Below are 6,769 nucleotides of genomic sequence, written 5' to 3' on the forward strand. Positions count from 1 at the left end.
TGCCCTCCCCAGCCCATCAGGTCCTCTCCCGGGGCTGAGCCGTGTCAGGAGCCTGCATTTAAAATCCCAGCCTCAGTCTCCCTGTCTGCATCTGGAAGGGTTTGGCTGGGTACGCTCTGTGCACCTTCCAGCGAGGGTGCAGGGCTGAGTTACTGAGCAGGGACCTCCTACCTGCCAGACTGTGGGGAGGCATTTTCCTTCTCCACCGACACCCCCACGGCTCCAGCGGGCTGAGGGGGGCTGAGATGGTGTGAGAACCTCTGCTCCCTTCTCATTGTCAAGAACTCCCTAACGACAGGAGCGTCCACACCGTGGCAGCCTCCCGGCCTCCTCCTTTTAATCTAAGATGGACTCAGAACTCACATGAGAAGAGGCTTCACTGATGTGTGCAAGATGTGTGTGAGGCCAGGCATGGTGGCTCATGCCTGTAATCCCAGCATTTTGGGAGGCTGAGGGGAGAGGATTGCTTGAGCCCAAGAATTTGAGACCAGCCCGAGCAATGTAGTGAGACCTTGTCTCTACAAAAAATTAGCCGGGCATGGTGGCATGCACCTGCAGTCCCAGCTAGTTGGGAGGCTGAGGTGGGAGTCTGGCTTGAGTCCAGGAGGTAGAGGGTGCAGTGAGCTATGATGGTGCCACTGCACTCCAGCCTGGGTGACAGAGTGGGACCCTGTCTCTAAAACAAACACACAAACAAAAATATGCATAATTCCTTGTGCCTTGGGGACCAGCACTATGGAGCCAGAATTCATTTAAAAACACCTGTCTGGACATGGTGGCTCATGCCTGTAATCCCAGCACTTTGGGAGGCTGGGATCACAAGGTCAAGAGATCCAGACAATCCTGGCCAACATGGTGAAACCCTGTCTCCATTAAAAATACAAAAATTAGCTGGGTGTGGTGGTGTGCGCCTATAGTCCCAGCTACTCGGGAGGCTGAGGCGAGAGAATCGCTTGAACCCAGGAGGCGGAGGTTGCAGTGAGCCAAGATTGCACCACTGCACTCCAGCCTGGGGACAGAGTGAGACTCGTCTCCAAAAAACAAAACAAAACAAACAAACAAACCACAAGTTACCTCTGTATTGTCTTATTCTATAAGACTGTTCTAGAAATAAATAAAGCCAAGTGCACCTTCTTTTGGTCAGTCTTGATCCTAAAAGTGCCGGCCAGGCTACCTGCTAGTGTAGAGGTGGAGGGAGATTTGACAGGGGCCCCATGAGGCGAGTCTCCCACGGCTGGGAGGAGTTTGCAGGGCGAGTGAGGGAGTGAGGGGTGAAAGGTGGCCTTGAAGGGCAGGCATGGCCCCCTGCGTGGAGGCCACCCACGAGAGGCTGGAAGATCCCACATAAGGATGGACACTGCTGGACCCAGGTCCCAGGCAGCAGAAGCAGAGACCCGCAGCAGCTAGCACACTGCTCCTTTGTTTCTCTCTGGGATAAGCAGTACACCCTGAGGCCAGAGCAAGACACAGAGACAGGCAAAGGAAAGGGGTGATCTGGCAGGGCAGAGACAGTTGGACCTCCTGAGTGGGGGAATCCCAGCTTCCCACCGGCTGATGGCAATGGGGTGGGTAACACTGAGGCCACACAGGACCTGAACTGCGCTTTTCTGACCTGGTGGCTCACCCCCCGGCGATGGGGGGCGTGGCGTGGCGGCTGCTGGGGGCCGGATGGGGGGGTGCCTCATCCCCCTGAGATCTGGGCCCCCAGCCGCCGAGGGGCGTGGCGTGGCGGCTGCTGGGGGCCGGATGGGGGGGCATGCCTCAACCCCCGGCGATCTGGGGCCCCCAGCCGCCAGGGGGCGTGGCGTGGCGGCTGCTGGGGGCCCGGATTGTGGGGCGTGCCTCACCCCCCAGCGATCGGGGCCCCCAGCCGCCGGGGGGCGTGGCGTGGCGGCTGCCGGAGGCCGGATGGGGGGCGTGCCTCATTCCCCGGAGATAGGGCTCCCAATAGCCGTGGGGAGAGGTATTGACTATTAGTCCCCACATCACAGGGAGTGCCCCACAGGTATCACCGAGTTGGTGTTCACCTTCTGCCATTTGAGGAGTAATACCATGGTCTCGTCTTCCCGATATCAGGAAGCGTATATTCTGGGGTTGTACAGTGTCTGCTATACTGGGAGTAATATCAATCTCCTGGCCTTGTAATATTAAGAAGAACGTCACAGTGTGGATGTACAAACTCTGCCATATTGGGAGTAATATTAGCCTCTGCCCTCCATGGATATTAGGAACAATATCCCAGGCTGGGTGTTCGCCTCCTGCTGTACGGAGTGTTATATCACCTTCTCCCTTCTAGGATATTAATAACACTATCACGGGGCGGGTGAACACAACCTGCGAATTATTATCATCCTCTTCCTCTCCTGATACTGAGAACAATATCACAGAAGAGCTGTACCCTCCATGCGATATTGGGAGCAATAGCATAGGCTTCTTCCGGGAATATTAGGAGCAATATTACCGGGTGGCTGTCCATTCATTGCTATGTTGGGAGTCATGTCATACACTACCTCCCTGGATATTAGGATCAGTGTCACGGGGTCAGTGTACACCTATTGCGATATTAAAACTAAATTCATGCTCTGCGTCCCAGGATATTAGGAACATCACAGGTAGGTGTACACTGCCTGTGGTATTAGGAGTCATAATATGGTTAAAACACATCAATGATCGATTTTAATAATTATCAATGGTACTAATAATAGGATACCACTGTTAATTTTGGAGAATTATTTTAAGTACCTGATTATGCACGCTTAATATTAATTATTAATATTAATGTCATTTAACAATATTATTAATCCCTAATACTAATCATTTTCTTACCAGCATCACTTTGTATTGATTTAAGTAACATTAATTACGGATATCATTATTTGATTATTAATGGTGATTTTAATATTAATTACCATTCCAAATCGTTAACATTTTAAACCACTATCAATTTTCACGAAGTTTATTGTGATCATTAATATCGATTATTAGTATTAATATTTATTATATTTATTAATATTAATAATAGACTTGTTCCTGATATCCACCGGGGAGAGGATGATATTACTTCAAATATCACAAAAGGTGTACACGCACCCAGTGATATTGCTTCGAATTTCCGCACGAGAGTGGAGGATGTGACTCGCAATATCGCTGGGAGTAGACACACTCCTGGGCTACTGTAATTAATATTCAGGGGGAAGAGTATGATATGACTCCCAATACAGGCGATCGGGGTCCCCAGCCGCCGGGGGGCGTGGCGTGGCGGCTGCTGGGGGCCCGGATCGCGGGGGCTGGCTCACCGGGCGAGGTGGCGGGCGCCTGTAGTCCCAGCTACTCCGGAGGCTGAGGCAGGAGAATGGCGGAGCTTGCAGTGAGCTGAGATCCGGCCACTGCACTCCAGCGCGGGCGACAGAGCGAGACTCCGTCTCAAAAAAGAAAAACAAATGAAAAATACTTCAAATTGCCTCCAAGAAAAGGGAAGTGGGATGTAGTGTTGGAGCATACAACTGCTGCATTTTTGTTAATATGCACTTACAGCATACAGTTTTTGAAGATGTGTAACTGCGTTATTTTGATGGGATGTTAAAACTTGAAAGAATACTGCAACGATGGCCACTGTACACTTTTTAAATTCCTAGATTAGAATTTCTTAGTCAGAGTGGATTTCTTTTCTAAAATGGATGCTGATTCATCTCGCCACCCTGTCCTTCAGAAAGGTGGTATCAGTTACTTTTACCCAGCAGAATACGCAATCACCTTTTCCCTAAAATCTCCCAACTCTGGTTATCATCATTTATTTCAACTTTTGTCAATCTGATGAGAAGAGTGGTTTTGCACTTATTTTAATAATATCTGTTTTGAATACAATTTAACATTTTCATTAATATTTCTTCTATAGAAAAGTGCCTGTTCCTAGACTCATCTCCTTTTTCTACTGAAATGTTCATTTTCTCTTATTGTTTAAAGGACTTGCTTGTCTTTATATAAAGTTTAATAATGCTTTATATGCCAAACAAGGAGAAAACATTCACAGTTGTGATTTGCTTTTAAGTTTCACTTACTGTATTATTCTATAACATCCAAGTTTTAGTTTGCATGTAGTATGATCAATTATTTTTCCCTGTATGGTTTGTGGCATTGGGATCATAAATAGAAAGTTCTATTCCACCAAAACAATATAAAAATTTTACTTTTCTTTTCTTTCAGAACTTCTGTGTACTGCTATTTTATGTATACATCTGTATAATCAAAATCAAGCAAACTTGATTTTGTGGGTGTTGATTATTAATGATAACAGACATTAATTGGGGAGCTACCATATAAAAGGTACCTCTATGACTGTTTTGAAGGGTTTACTCGTTTATTCCCAGAACAATTATTTTAGGGGTTGACTAATACCCATTCAAGAAAGAAGAAAACTGAGACTTTTAGAGATTTAGCAGTTTGTTCAAAAATGTCAGAGCCCCAAAGAGGCAGAGCAGGAACCCAAACAGGGTGTGTCTCTCAAGAGTCCAAGGTCTTTACGGCACCAGTTTATGAGTTAGATGCCTTGAAATCTACAACTCAGGGTGTGCACATGTAGGGCTGATAGTCTACTAAAGAACAGACCTTCCTCTTCTGCTGTGGGGACAATTTCAGGAACCAGAAGTAATATGAGTCTGACATGTCCCACTTGCTGCCTAGATTTTATTTTTCAAGTGTTGAGACCCTTTTAAGGATAAATCACATTAAAGATATTGTAGCTCTCTTAATAGATCTATACAGTGTTGAAATATTTTTATAATAAAAATAAGCTAGAATTCTTTTAGCAATAGTAATTCGTGTTTATTAAGCACCGAGCTTTTACATACAATATCTCACGTAATGCTCACAAGGATATCATGGGACAGATGCTGTCTCTCCGTATTGCAGATGATGGGATTGAGATTCACTCAGGCCTGCGTCCTACGTGCACTCCTAATGGCTCTGGGTAGATGGGCTGGATGAATTGGCCTAAGATGAATGTACCTTGCCGCACTGGCACTGGTCTGCCCTGGAGTCCCCATGACAAGTGCTTGGATCCCACAAAGAGCAATGACAAGGGCTGCTGGAAAGTACAGGATGCATTTGAAGGCAGTTGGACAAGCCCAGACTCAGGTCAGAGGCCCTAGAGGGTCTTGGGGAAATGTCCCCGGGGGCTGGACAGAGCCTGGCAATGCCCCTTCTGCTCCACTATAGGACCCTTTCTGCAGACCTGTCTGCAGCCCTAGGACCTCAGTTGTGCCAGAACCCAACAGACTGTTGATCACTCCTTTACTAGCTCCCCCAGCAGTCTTCAGCAGCTCTTCTTCTGCCAGCATTGCCTGGTAGCAAGTTTGTTTCATTATCCTCTCTGCAGGCTCATCACCTGTGTGTTGTGTTCTCACTTGTTCCCTTACACTTTCATTTCCAAGAGTGTTGCCTCAGAGTCTTTTGGAGAAGCCCCTTGCCTTAGGCATAGGAAAGCCATCGTTCATGACCAGTCCTGGGGCCACCACCCGCATGCCCCACCAATGCTGGCCCCAGGATCAAAGTCACTGGGTCCTCTGCTTTGCTCATTTTTTTCATTCCGCCTTCCTTTTTGGCCAGGCCAGTGGCTCACGCCTATGATCTCAGCAGTTTGGGAGGCCAAGGCGGGCAGATCACTTGAGGTCAGGAGTTCAAGACCAGTCTGGCGAACATGGTGAAACCCCTTCTCTACTAAAAATACAAAAATTAGCCAGGTGTGGTGGCAGGCGCCTGTAATCCCAGCTACTCAGGAGGCTGAAGCAGGAGAATCATTTGAACCCAGGAGGCGGAGGTTGTAGTGAACCGAGATCGTGTCACTGAACTCCCACCTGGGCGACAGAGCTAGATTCCATCTCACAAAATAAAAAAACACTTTTTAATACAATATTTTAAATATTATATTCATTACACAATCAACTTATATATATATATATATGAAGACTTTTTATTAAAAACAAGCATTGCAGATGTTGGTCAAAGGGTGCAAAGTTTCAGTTAGACAAGATGAATAAGTTCTGGAGATCTATTATACAGAGTGGTGACTACAGTTAATAATAATATATTGTGTACTTGAAAAGTACTAAGAGACGGCTGGGCGCGGTGGCTCACGCCTGTAATCCCAGCACTTTGGGAGGCCAAGGCGGGAGGATCATGAGGTCAGGAGATGGATACCCACCTGGCTAACACAGTGAAACTCCGTTTCTACTAAGAATACAAAAACAAAACTGCTAAAAATACAAAAACAAAACTGTTAAAAATACAAAAACAAAATTAGCCAGGCATGGTGCCAGGCTCCTGTAGTCCCAGCTACTCAGGAGGCTGAGGCGGGAGAATGGTGTGAACCCGGGAGGCAGAGCTTGCAGTGAGCCAAGATCGCGCCACTGCACTCCATCCTGAGCGACAGAGCGAGACTCTGTCTCAAAAAAAAAAAAAAAAAAAAAAAAAAAAAAAAAAAAAAAAAAAGTACTAAGAGAGTCGATCTTAAATGTTTACACCACAAAAAAATGATAAGTATGTGAGGTGATGGATATGTTAATCAGCACAATTTAATCATTCCACAGTGTATACATATATCCAAGCATCTTGTAATACACTAAAAATATACAATTTTTATTGGTCAGTTATACCTTACTAAAGCTGGGTAAAGAAACAGACATTACAACAGACGACAGATAAAGTTCCCTTCACCACTTCTTCCCCAACATTCATCATAGTCATTGCCCCAAAAGACTGCTATTATTAGTTT

This window comes from Rhinopithecus roxellana, chromosome 4 (genome assembly GCF_007565055.1).
Source record: "Rhinopithecus roxellana isolate Shanxi Qingling chromosome 4, ASM756505v1, whole genome shotgun sequence".
Taxonomy (NCBI): Eukaryota; Metazoa; Chordata; class Mammalia; order Primates; family Cercopithecidae; genus Rhinopithecus; species Rhinopithecus roxellana.